This window comes from Harmonia axyridis, chromosome 2 (genome assembly GCF_914767665.1).
Source record: "Harmonia axyridis chromosome 2, icHarAxyr1.1, whole genome shotgun sequence".
Taxonomy (NCBI): Eukaryota; Metazoa; Arthropoda; class Insecta; order Coleoptera; family Coccinellidae; genus Harmonia; species Harmonia axyridis.
The window spans coordinates 38,764,548-38,785,081 of record NC_059502.1 but is presented as its reverse complement, the minus strand read 5'-3'; the positions used below and the strand labels follow the sequence as shown (position 1 = coordinate 38,785,081).

At 35.0% G+C, this 20,534-nt stretch overlaps 1 protein-coding gene across 1 annotated transcript in view; it reads left to right on the top strand.

The window, feature by feature from the left end:
- Positions 1–20,534, top strand: part of LOC123672393 — an 86,631-nt gene that overhangs the window by 65,186 nt on the left and 911 nt on the right. The window lies entirely within an intron of this gene.

Here is a 20,534-nt window from a genome sequence, read left to right as displayed (position 1 = left end):
ATGAAACACCCCGTATTTTATAGAATTTTCAAATTCCACATTCATTTCATGTAACATTCCATAAAGTCATCTCGATATGCTTTCGAATTATTCACTGTTTCTGAGAGCTCGTTTACTAAACAGATCGTCACAATGTCTGTATTTTTCGAATCTTGCGCCTGGAATGGTCTCAAACGATAGTGTTCAACACACTGATGACGGATCCATCTTCAAATTCGATTTTGTCCGTCAGTCCGCAAACACGATATCTGCCGAACGAAAAAATCTAAAAACTCGAAATTTTCAAAGTAGGTTCGGATCTCAAATGCTACGGTTGAGTTCGTTGAGGGGCGAAATCAGACCAGGGGTTCCGTGAATATAGCAATTGAAAATTGGGTTTTTATATTTATTTCCAGACAGCAGGTTCGATCAAGATGAGACTTTTCATTTGGAAGGAGAAGAACAATTAGAAGCCACGTGCAAAATGTCATATTAATCGCTCGATCAGAACCATAGAAAAGTGAACTATATCGAAAAAACTGCATAATATTTCTGTGACCACACAATCGATGGAATTGAGATGTTGGAGTATTCATATGAAATACTAATTGCGAGCTCAGTGCAAATTTCAGACTGATCACATCATCAGAAATCGAAAAGATATTCGATTTCAAATTTAATCAGGTTTGAAAAAAAAACGAAAATTAAAATAAGAATATGAAAATGGAAATGAAATTGGAAAATAAGACACACTTGTGTGCTATATTTTTTTGATACCTGCTTCAAAATATGGTCACAGAGATTTTAATTCAAGGACGAACATCATATTTGATACTTCATTCACTCCCAGCTCACAGTTATCTCTGAATATTTCGATAATGGAACATTTAAGGCATAGGGAACTTTCGAAAGACTTCATTTATTTTTTCCTCACGAATAGACATATGAGTGAAAGCATATTATACTGTTTTCGTTTGAACACTTAGCGAAGTATTTATTTGATATTATCGAAAATGCATTATAATTAATAAATCATTTATTGGCCATATGGATAAATTAATATTTATTTAATGGAAATAAAGAATTTATTTAAATTTACTCCAATAATCATTTAAGATCACACTATTTATTTACGAATACTTTCATTCAGTAATGCTGAATATATATGTATTGGATTGAAATAAACATAGTTCAGGTTAATTTATCATTGACATTGAGTAATAATTAATGAACATTATTTATATGAATTGTGTATCCATGTTAAATAAAAATAATATTTCAATTCAGTAATGGTTTACGTATTCGTTAGATAGTAATTTGGGCTGTTTCTATCATCAGATTGTGTTGTGACCCGTTTTTGTGAAAAATACGATAAGAGGAGGATTAGCATCATCCATTTCATGAAGAAAAAACCGACGTGGTGTAAACATTGATTTGAAACCTATTTGATATTGCCGCTAAGTGGAGAATTCGCTATATGTATTGAAGACATCTGGTTGCGGTACCGAAATACAACATTAAAAATATGTACATTTATCCCAATCATTTCTATATCGACTCCGAGGATCGCAGCGGAATGTAACAGCTGTGTAGCATTCACCCGACCCGTTGAGCCTTTTCAAGCCGGTCTTTAATATTTTCGATATTCAGCTTGAATTTGATATAATTCGGAAGCCTCGTTACACACGAAATTTTGCACGAAGATCAAAATTGATGATCTATATACAGGGTGTTTCAAGTTCGACTGCCTATTCTATTAGATGTTTCTGGAGAACGGGGCCTAGTATTTGAAATCTGAAAATTCGGAATATGACATTGTTTATTGTTAAATATCTGTCGATATTTAATCGAAATATTTATATAATTTGATATAAATATTATAAATAGGGTCATTCAATTTGGAATGAAACTCTCTACACATTAACTTTAATTCGTTTATTATACAACTGAACTCTGTTACAACTAAACTGCACATCGGCACATATCACACATGCGCAACTGCCGTTGCTATGGATACAATATATAACATTTATGATGCCCTATTCAGCTGAAATAGAAGTGCTCCGGCACTTCCGGTTATATAAGAAATTTTTTTTTCAAATGAAACTTTGTTTTTCATTTTATATTTTAGCTATTATCAAGATTCCCATTCTGAATTACTCCTTCCTAAAATTATTGCGTTAGTCCTAATAGTTTTCAAAAAATCAAGAAAACACCGCAAAAAAGAGACACTTTTCTAAAGTACCAGTTCTTCACCAAAAACTAGTTCTGGAAAAAATAAGCGGGTACCCTTCCAGAAAAAATATCACCCTGTAGATTTGCATACAAAATAAGCATATCACAAGACGAAAACTTTAAACTGGAATATCTATACCAATTCAAGTTAAATATCTTGTGGAGGAAAGGTGCTTTGAGAAAAAGCTTGAACTTTAACACCGATATTTCAAAAACAAAGCGTTTGCGGACTCATGTTATAGGACTTTTTCTCCTCAAATGATACGAGAAATCTGTCATTTCCATCTGTATCTCCAATTTAGGAACACCGTTTAGATATAATCAATTCAAAACTGATATGTGCACAAAAAAACTGCAATTTGAACGAAACATAATAAATTATAACACAGACCAGACAATTTTCCGATGCGAATTACTCAGTTCAGTTCTTTGATAACTTCAGTATTGAAATTTTGTGGCGAAAATTATACAAAAAACCGAAAACAACGGGTAAGTGTATACCGATGACGGATGTAAAAATCACAGATGGAAAAAAGGGGCAATGCCGAAAAAGCGGTTAGATAAAGAAAAATAATAAACCTAGGACAAAGACTCATCTTCAAAGCGATAAGAAACTCATAAACCGTAAAGGTGTCCGATTTTTTAGTGACGTGTCAATTTCAAAAGAAACTAAAATGATTAATATTGGTTCATCTTATGGAGAAATTTTCGTTCTTCGTATTTGCGAGATTTCTGGAAATATATATTTTGAAAATCTTGAGGGGATATTTACCCCCAGTACCCCCACCTATTTCTACGCACTTGAATTTCCCTCGCAAATGTGCCTGCGGTTTCGAAATTAACAAAATACAAAATTTCGAACGGCCATATTTACGGAACCCCTATTCAGATTCTGCTTATTATTAACGAACTCAACTGCGGCATTCGAGATCCGAACCTTCCCTGCAAATTTCGAGTATGTAAATTCGAAAGTTATCGTGTATTGTAGTGAGTCGAACATCATTGTTTGAGACTATTCACTGCTCAAAACTCGAAAAGTGACATTGTGACGAAATAATAAAGCGATTAACCTTGAGAATGAGCTTTCAAAAATGAATGGGATGGAATTGGCTCCTTTTCATAAGTACAGTAGAGATTGGCAATGATTCTCAAATCCTGTCCTTCCAACCCGGCCGATTCCAGAACTCTCATCATTTTATTGTGCTACACTTGATCGAACGCCTTCAAATAATCAACGAAGCAGGCATAGACATCGTGGTTAACGTCTCTGGCACGTTGAATTAAAAACCTGTATACTGAACAGTGCTTCTCGAGTGCCCAAGGCATTTCGAAAGCCGAACTGAGTTTGTCCTATTTGATCTTCACAAGTTTTATATATTCTTCTGTGGATGATTTTCAGGATGAGCTTGAGAGCATGACTAACAAGACTGATGGTGCGGAATTCTTCACAACTTTTGGCGTTTGACTTCTTTGGAATAGTTACGAAAGTGGCTTTCAGCCATGCATCTGGTATTACTCCAGAGGAATAAATCTCATTGAAAACATCGGTGACCCATTTCACATCCTCTTCTTCCTCAATAAGTTTTAAGAAGTCCCCTCTGTTGTTATCGGGACCTGGAGCTTTCCTATTTTTCAGGTTCTTTATGGTTCGTCTAACTTCATCCACTGTTATCGGAAGGAAATTCAACATAGTGTAAGTGAGTGGGTTGATTGATCGACTTGGGTAATTGAAAAGTCCTGTTATTATTCTTGCCAAACCTTTATTTTTCCTGAACGATCCAGTATGATGTTACCATTTTTATCCTGTATTTTCCGCTAGTATTCGCTGTCATCATTCCTGTCATATCTCTTATCCTTTTGTGCATATTAAAGAGTCGTATTTTTTCTCTAGTTCTTCAATTTCTGCGCACTGGCCAGCTATCCAGTTTTCCTTGGCCTCTCTTATTTTTTTTTTAATTATCTTTTGAATTTGTTGATAATCCCTCTTGCTATTCTGGACGGCCCTTCTTCTGTTCATGAGTTCCAAAATATCATCTGTCATCCAGGATTTATTTTTGATCTTTTTCGTAGTCAGAAACTCATTGCCGATCCTTTCAAACCCATCAGATAACCTCGACAGAGACGATTCCACATTATTCGCTGAATTCCTTCGTGAAATTCTTGGGATATTTTTTCAGTTATTTTTTCCCTTGTTTCTTTTTGTCCGATTCTAGTCATACACCACTTCTTTTTTTCAGAAGCCTTCTTCACCTTTTTAAATCCGAGTTTAAATTTAGCACAGTAAAGACAGGAGAACCATTAGTGACGTCACACTAATAGAGCGTATTGCCGCTCCTCGAATAGAGGCGCCTGAAACAGTCGCTTCACTGTCACCCCTAACGCCGGCCCTGTACCCCTCTTTGTTATTGGTAAACCCGGGTGCACAAATATTTCTAGGATTTTTTTTTCTGAAAACTGAAGTTTCCCTTAGATGCTAAACAGGTTTCTTCCATCCGGGCTTGTATTTTTAGAATCCCGAAATATAGATACATACACACAAAATTCCCGAGTGATTTTTTTTCACTTATCTCATGAAACATTATAAGACGTCGAAAATTTATTTATACCCCTTAACATTATCCAACTCTGTTATTCGGGTCCAACGATGTATTCAGTTATTGAATTCAATGTTTATTATGCAAATTTTGGGAACGGAAGGCAATAAAAATAGACAATTATGAAATTAATTGTTTAAAGAAAATCAGGCCTGTTTCCGATGCCGATAACTGATAAGGCACGTCTGCAAAATAAATCCTACTATAAATCCTACTTTATTTTGCTAACACAAAAATTATTAAGCTTTGTTGAAGAATCATGGGAATGAAACGATGGCTTATTTCTTATGAATTGAAATTATACAGGCTGTTCCACCATTGGCGCGATGGCGATGCTCTTTAGGGTGAAGGGCTGAAATTTTCAAAATTCACACAGTATCATAAGGCTCCATTAGAGCTACATTATCTAATTGTTTCGATAATACATAAGATGTATAAACGATGTGTAAATGAATAAACAAAATGTATTTTTCATAGAACAACCTGTTTTTATTGAATTTTCAGATTAAATGGAATTAATCAACCCAAGATTTCTTGAAATTTTATATGCTTAAACTTTATTTTTTTGAAATATTTCGATTTTTCATAGAGGTAACAGGCTTTGGAAGAATTGACGTTTTCAAAATGAATGAATTTAGGTGAGATTTTTCAATTAAATTCTAGACAAATGGAGGTTAGTACTTATTTTTTGATAATCATTGGGATCTCTACTGAGACAATTCATTGATGACTCATTCAAACGTTATTATCGGGCTTATTCCGAATGGCATAACATATTATATTTTTTTATCAGATAGCAAATTTTAGTAGTAGCAAATTTGAAAAGTTGTCTACTGAATGAGAAAATAAATTATGGGGTGTACCTGTTGAAATGGTCCAATATTAACTTTTGAATGCGTCAGCAATGAATTCTAACATTTTGAACACCCAGTAGAGTTCTGAATGATTTTCTTTTGAAATCTCATTCAAATAAATTCATTCATTACGAAATTTCAGCGCTTAAGGGTGTTCAATACCTTGTTCATACCACTGCTATTTCAGTGCTAATTTCAGTGCATTCCAATTCCAAAGTACAGGTCGGATTCATTTCATTTTTTGAGTGAACAATGACGTGATAGTGAACTTGAAGATCTCGTCTCGATTTTCAAAAAAAAATCGATAGTATTCCGAAAATTGAACTTTGAAATTAAACACTTTCTTTAAATGACTATTCAGCTTTAGAGAGACTTCTCATTTCAAGTAACTCATCCACAAATGTTCAGTGATATTATGAGTTTTGAATTGGTGCAAGCATTTTTTTAAAATTGCTTGATTTGCTCTAATTGTAGATGTTTTTCAAATAGAATTATGCTTTTTAGAACGCCTCCCAAAGGTTTACGCCTTTTTGCAACATGAACGCCAATAGAATCTTGGACTGTATTTTATGGCTCAAGATGAATGACACTTTTATGATTTACGAGGGTAGGGTTTCTCTGATTGGCTAAAATTGTGTACATTACTAGTTTATGACAATATTGCACTGGAGAATAGGGATAGGTAGAAAACTTGTTATGAAATCATTGTTAGAATTACAAACGATACTGTTCCTAAAATATATATGCTAGCTGATTTTATTCGTAATGATGTCTGGAGAAGTACATTTTGAGCGCTTAGTATCATAAAGAAAATTTCAAAAGTCATAAAGAAATTAAGATGAAAAAAAGGTATCTGGATTTCTGCCGAAATATGGAAAATTATCAATATTTGAGAAATCTGCAAAAAAAATTCTCAAAAAAAAAATAAATTCTTTTGAAAAACTCCCTATTCCCGAAACTCTATCTACAATATTTGTCATTTAATTTAACCCTAAAAATAGGCAATTCTTGATTAAGAAAATTTTCTCGTACTTCCTTCATTAATATTAACTTGAAAAAATTTATAGTAAACATTTTTCGCTTCGTGAAGCCATTCTTGTATACATACCTCCTTGAAAATTTCATGTCATAAAAGTTTAAGAAATTGCAAAATTTTTTTATGAATAATTTTTTTCGTTAACAAAAAATGAAAAATTTATGTAATGCAATGTAAAGTGATGTGCGTTTTTTCTTTTTCATCATCATATACCGTTTCTCCATCAGCGAATGACATCTTTTAATCCAAAAAAAATCCGCCATTTGTGTAATTGAATTTCAATAATATGAAATTCTAACAGTATTGAAATATTCCATTTTTTTCTCGAGTTAATAGATGCCTTCGTTGATGAAGGAAGGATCATAACATATTGAATTGAAAAAATTCACACATTACATTTTTCGTTTCTTTAGATTTCTTAAATGTTGATAGTTTCCGAGATATCACTTCACCACAATGGCCGTACTTTTCGAATTTTGTGACGGGAATGGTCTCCAACGATAGTGTTTGACTCACCGATGACGAATCCGTCCTCAAATTCGATTCTGGTCAGTCCGCCAGGCCGTCCTATACGTGACAAATATATGATATGCAGCCCTTTCTCACTATCTATATATTCAATTTCAATGAATTTATAAATCAAACTAGAACTTTATGAATCGTTATTTCTTAGAATATATAAGAGAAGATATTTGTAGATAATTCAATTTTGAAGGCATAACTTATTCCATTTATGGAAAGGAACTGTGAAATTAGTATATTTTCTATATGATGAGTACCTATATATTCGAATGGATGATACAAAAAATATTAGTTTAAGCTATTCGGAAAATGTGTGAATAACAGTGCATTTATTTGTGGTATTTTTTATATTATTATTGACAACAAATATTAATTTTGCAGACACATATCAATCAGTAAAGTATTACTTTTCCTACCTAGGCAGCAAAGTAAGTAGTTTCATGAATAGGCATCATCAGAAATGATTAATGGAAATAAAACATTCCAAAAAGTTGTCAAACTATAATTATTATGGACATATACATTTCCATAGCAACCAACCATACCAACAATTGCAATTTGTATCAAATTTTATTTTAATTTATCACTACAAAATAAATGAAGCTTCGTTTCATAGAAATCGGATGAAAATAATTATTGTCAAATAAAAAATACTTTCAGTAGTTATTTATTTTACTATAGGTAGCAAAGTAGTAGATAGATTGCCGCGGCTGATAGTTCAAAGCCGAGTCATATTATAAAAAATACTAATACAGTACAACTTCGATAGTTCGGATAGTCGCTAGCCCGGACACTCCAGTATTCCGGACACTGCTGGGATTCGGGCATTTTGAAATTTTTGCCTCTGAAATCCGGGCGCGAAAATATTCATTACGCATAATAATATCATTTTCCTGTCTATACATGTAAAAAACGGTAACATGTCGGTTGGAAACAGCGTGGCGGCAGCATCTTTCATTCTGCACTTTGTTTTTGAGCGTGCCGGACGCAATGGTTGCAGTCAAACGATCACATAAGACACTTACACTCACAGAAAAGTCTAGCTATCAGGTGGACAAAGGAGAATAACCTTCCCCTTGAACATTTATAGCTTTTGAAAAGGCTTAAAGACAACGCAATTGATATAGATGCATCCAAAAAGGTCCAAACTAAAATTGATATGTATTTTTCAAGAAAGTAGAAGATATTTCATTTTGCATACATACATAATATGTATGTATACAATATTATAAATACCTACATGTACATATTTACATAACGTGTTACATGTACTTGAGTGTTTTGTTCAGTTTTGTTTTATTTTATGAGAAAATAATATTTTTTTTTGTGACTTGATTAATAAGCCTTATTTTGATAATTTATAAGTTGCTTCATTTCATAAATTGAAATCACTCCAGTAATCCGGACGCCTCCATAATCCGGGCAGGTACCGGAACGAAATCTGCCCGGTCTACTGAAGTTATACTGTACATGGCTGAGCGTAGCGTGGCTGGGAATTCAGCTAAGGTAGTCAATCACTACTTTGTCGACTAGTAAAACAAATTATTGTGTGAATTTTATTTGGCAATAACCCTTTTCATCCGATTTCGATGAAACAAAGCTTGAATATTGAACTTTGATGAGCTGAATATATCTGTAAAAACCCAAAGTGACACCCGATAGACAGAACAAAATACAACTTTTCATTCCTATTCTGTTACTCTTTTCTTATTGCCCTCACTAATTTTTTTTCACGACTTATAATACGTGTCAAATGTCAAATAATCATTTGAATAATCATTCTGAATTTCAGGAGAATATCAAAAATTCTCATCTAGATAAAGAGACAGACAACAATAACCTAATAAATCGCATATCTTATATTCCTATACACAGTGTTGTGGCCTCCAAAGGCGCATAAAATGAGAACTCAAAAGCTTTTCGAATTTTACATTCTAGAAATCTCAATATCCAAATCATACAACCAGAGATGATCATATATTTTTTCTCAATTCGAATAAATTGCTATTTCTACTATCCATACTCAAAATAAGTCCATGACAGTGGTTCATTGTCATTTCTAACTTCACAATATTTTCAGCGATTTTCTTATTTAGTATTATATACCTAAACAGTGGCGTACCCAGACATAAGCCTTGGAGGGGGGATAAAGGAAAAAAAATCAAATTTTCCTTCTTTTGAAGAAGTTTTCCAAAGAATTTTGCTTACTCATAATAAGATTGTGATATATAAGGTTGTTACATATAATGGATATTCCTCCTGAGGGTATATATCCCCCTTATCCCCCCTAGGATACGCCACTGTATCTAAACTGAACTGAATTTCTAAAGTTTACAGAAACACAAATTTACTCTTTGCTGGGCTTCATCGAGAGTTGAGATTTTATTAGGGGCAATAAATACCAAACAGGCGGTTCTTCAAATTGAATGGGTGTGTCAGGTACAAATCTACCAAAAATTTTCGGGTAGCTCCATCTAGCGGAATTGCAGTTTCAGCGCAAAGTAGTCTACAACCTTAAGACGGAATGGTACCACGTGCGTTCGGGCGCATCTGTCAAAGTTTACCTATTCAGCTCCCCCCACCCCTCTGAGAAGCCCTCACTTTTTAGGATGAGTGGAGCAATCTCAAACGTTCTTCTGATTTTCCGTCCTTTTCTACCACATGTAAGAATTCAGATACGTTTGACGGCATTCAATTCTTACACGCCAGCCAATGAAATCCCAGCGAACTGTACGAACGGTTGTTCGAACATTTGGCAATGCAGCAACTTCGAGCTCGATAGACAGATACAGAGATGGTATTAGGTATCTTTCTACGTCGGATTGACCAGATGTTTTGAAAGAAATAACTCGCTGTTTATGATAGGCAATAAAACCGATTTTAGAGAGGGATGCGAAGTTGTGAGAAATATCAGTTAGGATCGACTATTATCAGATGGGTTCGAGAAAAAATATATATGCTAAATTTGTTCAGATTCCTTACGAAAATTAATTTGATTCAAAAACGTATTTAGTGGAATAATAAAAAAAAATCAAAACAAATGCACCGAAACTTTTCACATAAGCGGGTCACATTCATTGAGCAAAATATTGATTTTGCTCATTATGGTTAGCCAAATCAAAATGAACCATCAATATGATGGTCATCCAAATATGATATCGGATGAATGATGAAACATGGGCATTTATGACCAATATTCATTTCAAGTCAGTTGTTATATCGTATTGATCAACATGCTGAATATTACGATTCATTTATATTGAAGGCAAAAAAAAGTACTAAAATTTTCAAAAATTCTTATTTTCACAAACTGCCTACGTACAAAAAACAGTTGTTAAATCGCGATATCGCATTGATTCTCCATGTTCAGGATTACGATCCATCAATTTTGAAGGCATAAAAAGGACTGGAATTTGAAAAAAAAGCGTATTTTCAAAAATTGACTACGTACAAAAATCAGTTGTCATATAGCAATATCGCATTGATTTTCCATGCTCAGGATTACGATCCATTAATTTTGAAGGCAAAAAAAAATAACATTCTTAGAAATTCTTATTTCCAGAAATTCACTATGTATAAAAATCAGTTGTTATATAGCAATATCGCATTGATTCTAATATTCAGGACGCTCAGGATTACGATTAATTTTTTGAAGGCAAAAAAAAGAATGGAATTATAAAAAAAAACTCATTCTCAGAAAATGACTACATACAAAAATCAGTTGTTATATCAAAATATCGCATTAATTCTCAATGCTCAGGATTACGATCCAACAATTTTGAAGAGAAAAAAAGGACTCTAATCTCATTTTCAGAAATTGACTATGCAGAATCAAGAAATTTCTAAACAATAATAACATCTCAGTACTGACCTTCAATATTCCCCTATAATTACCAACCAGTTCAACTGAAATATTAATTCTTGTTGTGCATAGAAATAATCACATTTCCATATACTGAAAAATAAATTGGGATTGACTGAATATCTACGAAACAAATTTACATGATTAAAAAAACTAATAGTTGTCATAATCATTAGAATGACCATGTCGTAATGAGATTCTTCTCGAAAAATATGAAAACTGTAAACATGAAATTTGGTAAAAAATCAGTTCTTATATCACTTATTGATCTTTCATACTCAGGATCACGATCCATTAATTTGGAAGGCAAAAAAAGGACTGAAATCTTTTTTGAAAATTCTCATTTTCAGAAATTGACTTCGTACAAAAATCAGTTGTTATATCGCAATATCGCATTGATTCTCCTTGCTCAGGATTACGATCCATTTATTTTGAAGGCAATAAAAGGTTCTCAAATTTCAAAAAATTCTCATGTTCAGAAATTGACTCACATCGTAACATCCTAGTACTGAACTTCAAAATACCATATAATTATCTACCATTTCAACTGAAATGTTAATTCATGTAGTGCATGAACATAATCTCGTTCCCATACACTGAAAGATGAATTGGTATTGAATGAATATTTACAAAACAGATTCTGCATGATTAAAAAACTAATAGTATCATCATGAGAATGACCATGAACTAATAAGATTCTTCTTGTTTTCCTGTAGACATCGAATTTGATATTTTTACATGATACTCCCAAAAAGCAAGTTATAGGATCAGAATAAATAAATCCTTGAATCTCTTGTTACCCATATCGAAAAGAATTGACAGCTAACTAAACTGAATAAAGGTATGAACAGACCGACGCGTGACTGCGGGAGCGGAAAAGAAACTTTTGTGGGATGGAAATCAACGGCGTTGAGCAGTAAAACTTCTTCCTCCGAAAAACTGCCATTTTCATACATAATTTTAGATTCATACTAATAATCGTGTCTCATTATTTTCGCGTAGGTGTGCATGCTATGCAATCTGCCCGCTGAATGCATCGCTCCCGTTACCGAAGTCCCGCGTCGGTCTGTTCATACCTTCAAGCGTTCGAGAAGAAACGAACAAGCTGGAAATCTTTCTATTCACCTGATACTGTTTACGACTCTAACTGAGAACTGATTCATAACGCAGCAACGTTGCCGGAATTATCAAATTGTAGGTAGTATTGAAGAATCTGGTGATTCGTTGCGAATTTATACAGTAGGGGCAGCACTATACGACGGTTGATTATTCTTTTTTATTTCGAAGTGATTTCAGCTCTTTTGAAATGTTTTTCTATAGTTTTTTTTTTACGAATAATTTTAAAATAAATCAGTGATAAGCCCTATATCCATATAATCCATTCCATTGCGAAAAACGAAAAGTTACCAACTTTTTTTTTTGTTTTTTCATTCGCAAATTAAAAATAGCCAACCCCTTCCTTTCAGATCATTGTTTGAAGAAATTATCAGAAAACCCCATACAAATCGGTGATCTGCAAGAATAGTTATTCCCCTTTAAGTTTTGAACTGGGCAGTCAAGTGGTATCATTCCCTCTTAACAATTTTGTTAAGACTATCTAGGTATATCTAGTTGTTCTAGGAATTTCAATTTCAACTTTAAATTTCGGTATTATTGTTAAACGTACTTATGTCCTCATTCTAATCGTCATCATGCAACCCTTTGCGTCCATTGTTGGACATAGGTCTCTCCCATTTTATTTCACACGCTTCTGTCCTGTGCTGTCCGAATCCTCATTCTAATAAGGGATTGAAATATGTATAATTGTTCTTGCAAATAAGAAAAATCTTTAAATATTCATTAATTCTAATCTAGAAAGCCTTCCTGTCGAATATAGATTTTACCTGTTTGCATTCACCTTCCCGGTTAATCGTTTCAGACAAGTTGTGTTGAAGATTGAACAACTAATAATAAACAACTTTTTCGTCTCCTGGATATCCTTCATATCTAGCTTCGTTTTCGAGAAAAAATATTGAAGCCACTCTATTATATATCATAGACACCATGAATAGTTTTCAGAATGAGTTGAAGTAATTTTTTTTTCTCGATAACGAAGCTTGATATAAAGATAATACAGGAGACTGAAAAGCTTAATTTTAATTATTCAATCTCAAAAATAAGAAACTACAGAAAAATATGCAGGTTTTTTTATAAATAACTAGGTACCGTTTTTTTCAAAACTTCTTCGCCCGTCATATCTCGAAAACGAAGCAACTTCAGACGGTTCGTAGACCATTTTTATGACCAAACGAATCAATATCTGAAGCTTCGTACCAGTGTGATCAGATTTAGTAGAAATCTACTTTTTTAGTAGATTTTTCGCATTTTCATGAAATTTTTAGTAGGGAGAAATCAGTTGGGAGATTTTGTTAGGATTTATAAGTTTTAGAAATCTCAACGAGACGGTTGGGAATTGGGATACCTAGATTATTCCGATGAATCAATTCATTGTTCATCGAGGTTCTACGAGGTTCTAGAAGAACGTACATAAACATAACAAAATCATAAAACTTCTTTGGTGGCTGTCGGTTGAGAATAACTATGAAAGGTGATGGAAGGGTACATACCTCATTTGAAACAGATGGTGTATCGAGTGGTGTAAAATCTTCAGTTGAAAATATACCATGATCTCACATCTGGTATTCTATTAAGCGGAAAAAAAGGTGTAACTAGAATTTCATTGACAAATTAAAGTGACTGAATATTTCAGATTTATAGATATTCATTTCACATTACAGTAATCGAAAAATTGAGACAGAATTGAGGTGTTCCATTCAAAAAAATGACGGTGACGTCATTACTCAAAAGTAATTCACCCTGTATATTAGATTATTATTTTAAAATACAGTACAATCAAAAATCGACGTGATCATTAAATAAAAGGATCTCTGAAAAATTTCCGCAAAACCTATTTTTTATAATTTTTTCAGATTCAACTTCGAAACGTATCTTGTATCTAATGCCTCGAACATTGATGTAAAAGAATTTTGTATTTGGTTATATTTCATTGGGTATTTTGTACATCATTGTCAGTGATTGCATGATTTTGGCAATATTTAAAGTTATGTGGGAAAAGAACTTTTATGGAAATGAGTAATTTCTGAAAAAGAAACACAAATCGGTAAAATCTTTTCTGATCGGACAAAAATTTTTATGTATCCACTTATGTGATCGTTGGTTCTTCGTTTTATACTATAGTTAAATAATGAAGTATTTATTTGAACAAAATACTAACGGAAGCAGGTATAAAGGTCGTGAAGAATAAAATCTCAAAATTTTATTAGTTTAGTATCCCGTAGTCGATTAAAAAACAATAGTATTATTCACAGAGTTAGGTAAACGACAGTGAAAATTCAAATAATAACAATAAACACGTTAAGGGTCAAGAAATTGATACGCAAAAAAGTTCCATTAGGATTCTTCCATGGTGAAATTCATATTTTCATTTAAATTCTCATTGCTCTGATACTTGTCCAAAGAAATATTCCAGTAGGCACTAAAAAAAGAATGACAGAAACGATTTTTACGACGATTTTACGAATAATGAGAAAATTTAATGCAGCATCATCTGTGAAATTTTGTCAAAAAGAATGTTAGTAAATATTTGGTAGTTTTCAGAACGATGTTGGTAGATGTCTGCGGCAAATTTAGTAGATTTACCATATGCCAATCTGGTCATACTGCTTCGTACCGTAGTGGAAAATCAAATATTATTTAAGTCGTTCAAGTCGTTCATAATTTGAGTTAGTTTGATGGTTCAGAATTTATTTTTATTCAGGTTAACTATCTTTCTTACTAGATGTTGTTAATGTCATTATTTGGGATAAATATTTTCTCCGAATACTGCATTCTTTGCGGGTTGGGTAGGTCATAAAAAGTCATGAAAACTCTTTGGGATTTGCCAAAAGAACGGTTCTATTAGAAATGTTCTGGTTTAAAAACAAATTTTACCTTGGAAATGTGCATTCAAAACAGAAAATGATTGAAATATGAACTTCAACTGAAATATACATTGCAATACGCAGTTATGCAAATGCATATTCATCCGAAGCCCACTTAGGCTTAAGCCAAACTCGTCGGTTGTGTGATCTAGCAAATATTGGATAATTTTTTCAAGATATTTTGTTTGAAATTTTAATATTTCTGGTTGAGCTATCCATATAATATTCATTACTACTCTTGAAATTGTTATTTAACATTTCATTCAGATTAAATTGAAAGTTTCGAAATCTTCAGAAAAAAAATTTGAACGGCTATATCTACGGAATTCCTTGTCGCATTTTGACTATTATTATTATTATTATTATTTGAACTGGGGTCGTTTTGCTTCGGTAAGCCTTCCGGGAACTGCGACCATGCAGATCTTTTGTTCACTACCCTACTCATTCATAGAAACCCAGGGAGGTCGTCAACGATGTTAATAAAATTGACAACCTCCCTAGGGGCCTTAGCCATTACCTCTCTGGTATCCAGGACCGGCTTGCCCATGTGAGTGGTTCTTAGGCCAGCCAGCTCTGGACACTTGCATATCAAGTGTTCAGCCGTTTCTACTTCCGATCCACAGAGTCTGCAAATCTCGTCTGCTGACTTACCCATACGGTACAAATGATGTTTGTACCGACAGTGCCCCGTCAGCAGTCCCACCATCACCCGAAGCTCCGCTCGTGAAAGCTTCAGGAGTTTTCTGGTGTAAGTAGGTGAAATCTTCACGAATTTCTTTGCCTGAGCAAGTCTAGGAGTGTTAGTCCAGTGGATTGTCCTACTGTTCAACTCCCATAGCTGGACCGCAGCTTTGTATTGGTCTTTTCCTATCCCAAAGAAAAGCTCAGGTCCAGCAGGTCTTAACCTTGATGCACTTTTTGCAAGCTCGTCCGCTCTCTCATTTCCTTCAACCCCACAGTGCCCTGGTACCCATAGTAGAGTCACCTTATTTCCTCTGGCCAGTTGCTTTATGGTGTTACGGCACTCCCAAGTCAGCAGAGACCCCTGACAGCACGATTCCAGGGATCTCAGCGTGGTTTGGCTGTCCGTGGTGATGTAGATATGCGCCCCTTTGAGGTTCATTTTGAGACACTCCTGGGCGCATAAATAAACAGCCATTATCTCGGTCTGTAGAATCGAGGGCTTACTTCCCAGGGCTTTAGAGATCCTCATTCTAGGTCCATATATCCCAATGCCGGTGCCCTTCTCTGTTTTTGATCCATCTGTAAACCATATGGATGACTTTTTGTCCAGACGATTTATGAAACTTATTGCACTATGACGGTCATTTATAACCGTTTCAAAGGGCGTTTCAAAATCGTAGGTGGTTGGCATAATATCTGAAGTTTTTGCGAGGAGGTTTGAATCTAGTTGATTCAGTATCCTCATATGTCCAACCCAGTTCCCAGGAAGGAGCTTTCCATTATGGGAGATCCTTATTGCTTCGAGAAGGCTACATTTCCTCACATGTAGGTGTAAGGGAGGCAAGTCTAGTATGACCTCCAGCGCTGCCGTAGGAGCTGTGCGCATAGCTCCTGTGACACCAATACACGCCAGCTTTTGCATTTTCTGCAACCTGATGCGTGTGGTGACCTCCTCGGTTTTTGTCCACCATGCTAGAGATGCATAGGTGACAATAGGGCGTACCACCGCTGTGTATAACCACAGTACCATTTTCGGTTTCACTCCCCATGTCTTTCCAAAGAGTCTCTTGCATGCCCACATAGCCGCCGTGGCTCTGGAAAGAGTCTTATCTATATGTTTTCCCAGTTCAGTTTACTGTCTAGGATAACACCTAGATATTTACACTCACTAGAGAAGTGCAGAGTCTGACCATTTAAGGCCAGAGCTCTGAGGTCGAGATTCCTTCTTCTAGTGAACGGGATTATTGATGTTTTCGAGGGGTTGGCAGTAAGCCCCTCTTCCTCGCACCAATTTTCAATAGTTTTGAGAGCAAGTTGCATTGGGCTACTTATTGGGCCCCCATGCTTGCCTCTAACCGTCACCACTATGTCGTCGGCGTAAGCCTGGACGTTAAATCCGCCTGTTGTAAGCCTCTCCAAGAGGCCATCCATGACCAAGCTCCACAGCAGGGGTGATAGAACCCCTCCCTGAGGGCATCCCCTGCACGTCAGCACAGTCACTTCGGTTTCTCCCAGATAGGCTGTAACGGTTCGTCCTTTCAACATAGCTGATATCCACTTAACAGTGGAGGGTTCTATCCCTTTCCTTTTGGCTGCATTGCATATGGAGGTATGTAGGGTATTGTCAAAGGCCCCTCCGATATCACCGAACATTGCAAGCAGAATCTCCTTTGCGTTGAGGGTGCCTTCCACCTCTCTAAGAAGATGATGAAGGGCGTCTACAGTAGATCTACCCGCTCTATAAGCAAACTGTTTGCTGTGGAGTTTTAAACTGCCTCTTATGTTGTTGTCAATTATTTTCGCCATGGTTTTCAGAAGAAAGGAGGTGAGGCATATGGGTCGATAGGATTTAGGCTCTGGGGAGCCTTTTCGACCCTCTTTGGGTATGAATACTACCCTCGCCCTGTAAAGCTGGCCTTGAAGAGCTCAGTTATCGGGGCTATAAGCACTTCAACACCTTTCTGAAGCATGGCTGGAAAAATACCATCCATGCCTGCTGATTTGAAGGGCTTAAAGCTCTTTATCGCCCATTCAATTCTTTCTGGTGTGAATAGTCTACCAGCTTTCTGAGAATCCCACCTGGTGGGGTTGTATACTTCCCCAGCGGGGGCCTCATCTTCACTGGTAATCTGCCTGGAGCCAGCAAAGTGAGTCTCTAGTAGAGCTCTTAGGCTCTCTTGAGGATCATTCGTAAATTCCCCACATGGCTTCTTTATTTGGCCAATTGGGTTTGAGTGATCCTTAGATAGTACCTTTTATCTATTCCCTCACAGAAGCTTCTCCAGGACTGCCTTTTGGCTTTCCTGACCTCTTTGTTGTAGTTGGTCAGGGCTAGTCTGTAGGCATTCCAGCTGCCTTCTCGCTTAGCCTTGTTGAAGGCTTTTCTAGCAGTTTTCTTGAGGTTTTCAAGATGATTGTTCCACCAAGGGACGTCTCTGGAGATCATTTACTTCCTGAGTGGACAACTGTTTTCAAATGCCCTCTTCAGACATGATGTGCAGTGAGCAGAGGCGTTCTCCAGATCCTCATTGGAGCTGTTGTTGTATTTCAGGCCCTTCAGATCAGAACTCATGTGGGCTATGTAAAGTTCCCAGTCTGTCTTCCTGGGTATCCTGCACTCAACATCAGCTGAAGCAGTTGCTTCAACGTTGAATTCTATTGCCATATGGTCTGACATGGATGGTTCTTCTGAGACCCTCCAGTTCTTGACCATCCCCGCAAGAACTGGAGGGTCTCAGAAGAACCATCCATTTCGATTTTGACTAACTAAACAGCAACATTCGATACTCGAAGGGGGGTTGAGTGAAGTAGCCTTGGCTAGACTTCGTCCCTAGAATTTTCCAAATAAAGACTCTATTATTATTATTAAGATATCCTGAAAATTTCAAGTTTGAATATCTCTCCGAGAATTATCATTTTTTCGGCCGGACGAACAGACTCGAATTTCAGGACGGATTCATCATCAGTGAGTCGAACCCTCGGTCGAACCTCATTGTTTTTGACCATCTCTGGCATAAAATTCATAAATTACAGACATTAAGACGAAATAATAAAGCTGAACGACGCCGACGGCTCAAAAATATATGATCATAAGTTTTCAAGTATGGAATAATAACTCATCACATTCGTCCATTCCATGCAGGTTCCTGCTATTTGATATTCAATCTATATGTTGGTTAACTATGATAGTATCATTCATTATTATGAAAATTCAATTTTTACCTTCATTCAAATATAGTCAAACATTTTTCTACAAATAAAAATTGAATTGTTAAAAATTCAAAATCATTTTTGAAGAATATGAACTTGTTCTCTTTCATTTTCATTTTGCTCATTCTTTTTTATTTCGATAATCCTGTTTATATTATCAACTCTGAAAAATAATAACCCCGTTTTTTTATTTTCAAAATTTACTATTTTGAATCGGTTTGCTTCTATAAAGTTCTGCTGTACTTCTCCTCTTACCCTATCATAATCTCACAATGTTTATAGGAACAATATTTATTATAAAAACTTCACTTTCAATAGTGAATTACTTTTACAAAGTGCTTAGCAATCGCGAGTATTTTGTGAAAATCGGTGCTTAGTGCTTGGTGCTCGAAGCCCTTTTTTTTCGAGTGCTTAGTGCTTAGTGCTCAAGCACTTTTTTTCAGTGCTCGTCACAGCTCTGCTTCAGCCTCATCAAAATCTTAACCTCGTCCTTATCCAAGTCCGCCCAAAAGTTGCCCAGAAATACGACCCCCAGTCAAATCATTTGTTGAAAATTTTTTGTCCTTCTTTATTTTTATTTACAAACTCCGCCTACAAGCTAGATTTTTTCTGCTGTCTCAGCTGGCAACTATACTTCTAATTTGCCTACAGCCTAACGGATTTTTTGCTGTGTCATATGTGAACAAAACACATTTACTGAACTTAGATAAGCTAAGATTTAGTTTATTTTTTCTTATCCGTGAAAAATATATCGATTTCACCAACGCAGTGAGACGATAAGTAATGAAAAGCAATAATCGATAAGGTATATATATATATTCGCTTCCAAGATAAGATCAGTTTACACAAGTCTCGACCGATCGTCTCAATTTAACGTATATCCTTCTGAATAATAATTCCAATAATTTCAATAATTTCCGATTTACTACATATGTGAATATAGTGGTAGTTTTATATTTATTTCAAGCAATTCCATTCAAAATCAACCTGAGGAAATTCAGATGTCGTATTCGGAAAATATATCCATGTGTCTGTGGTTCGATAAATATTTGATCGTCCAATTTTGAAGTTTTTGTTTTCATTCTCGATTATAATGAAAGCTTCTATTATAATATCTCTCTCCTTCTACTTCTTTAACCACGATAGTGACTTCTACCATTATAACCGAGAATGAAAACTTAAAAATTTGACAAACAAATATTTATAGAACCAGAGACAAGATGGATATACATATTTTTCGAATATGGAGTCTCAATTTCCTCTGGTTGATTTTGATTGGAATAGCTTGAAATAAATATAATACAACTACTTTATTTACAAATTCGGATTCAGAATCGATTGAGCTTTCAGAAAATATGAAAAAATATTATGAAGTTTATTTTGCAGAATATAAGTTCCGTTTTCGAATGAAGAAACAATTGATGAAAAATTGTATATAGACCTATTCATTTTGAAAATCAGTTAAATTTGCAAAAAAAAAAATTTTCGAAAAAAAGGTTTTTCCTCAATAAATTTCCATGCCTTTGTTTGATAGCTTTGCCAATAACATATTTGGATAGCCCCTGTGAAATACTATTA